Here is a 1,227-nt window from a genome sequence, read left to right as displayed (position 1 = left end):
GAGACGGGGTTTCACCATGTTGACCAGGATGGTCTTGATCTCCTGACCTTGTGATCCACCCGCCTCGGCCTCCCAAAGTGCTGGGATTACAGGCTTGAGCCACCGCGCCCGGCCTTCTTATTTCATTTCTAAAGAAACAGAAACAGCAACCCTAAAAGTATATGGAATCTTAAGAGAATATACTCAGCAATCTTTAAAAAAAGGAAAAATATTGGAGGCATTACAGTTCTTTATTTCAAAATACATGACAAAGCTACATAGAAAAACAATTTTGTACAAACATAAAGATAAGAAAGTAGACTAATAGAATGCAGCACATGAACTTTCACATATGTGGTCATATAAAGAGTCATTTGCATACCCATAATTATTGGAGCACTGTTACTGAAAGCCATAGGTAAAGGCAATGCAAATTTCTGTGACCAAATCATTTAGTAAATATAATTTGAAATACAAAAACACTGGAATATCACTAAGTTTGCAAAAAGCAGAAAATGTTGTAACAACTATAAAGATAAATCTTGACAACATTATGCAAAATGAAATGAGCCAGTCACAAAAAGACAGAGATTGTATGATATGTGTAACAGTTACACTCTTCCAAACAGAACAGAGTGGTGTTTGTAAAGTGAGATGAAATGGAAATAACTGGTAGTTGTTTAATGTGTATTAAGATTCAGCTTTGCAAGATAAAAACATTTTAGCATATGTTGCATAACAGTGCAAATATAATTAATATGAATAAACTAAATATTCATATTTAAATATTTTTAAATACTTTAGGTCTGGCACAGTGGCTCATGCCTGTAATCCCAGCACTTTGAGAGGCTGAGGCGGATGGGTCACTTGAAGTCAGGAGTTTGAGACCAGCTGGGCCAACATGGTGATACCCCGTCTCTACTAAAACAAAACAAAACAAAACAACAACAACAAAAATTAGCCGGACTTGGTGGTGCACACCTGTAATCCCAGCTACTTAGAAGGCTGAGTCAAAATAATTCCTTGATCTCGGGAGGTGGAGGTTGCAGTGAACTGAGATCAAACCTCTGCACTCCAGCCTGGGGGACAGAGTGAGACATCTTAAAAAAATTTTTTTTAATTTAATTCTAGCCGGGCGCGGTGGCTCAAGCCTGTAATCCCAGCACTTTGGGAGGCCGAGGCAGGTGGATCACGAGGTCAAGAGATCGAGACCATCCTGGTCAACATGGTGAAACCCCGTCTCTACTA

Source organism: Cebus imitator, unplaced genomic scaffold, assembly GCF_001604975.1.
Source record: "Cebus imitator isolate Cc_AM_T3 unplaced genomic scaffold, Cebus_imitator-1.0 Scaffold1482, whole genome shotgun sequence".
Classification (NCBI taxonomy): domain Eukaryota; kingdom Metazoa; phylum Chordata; class Mammalia; order Primates; family Cebidae; genus Cebus; species Cebus imitator.
The sequence above is the reverse complement of the archived record's forward strand: the minus strand, read 5'-3'. Positions refer to the sequence as shown.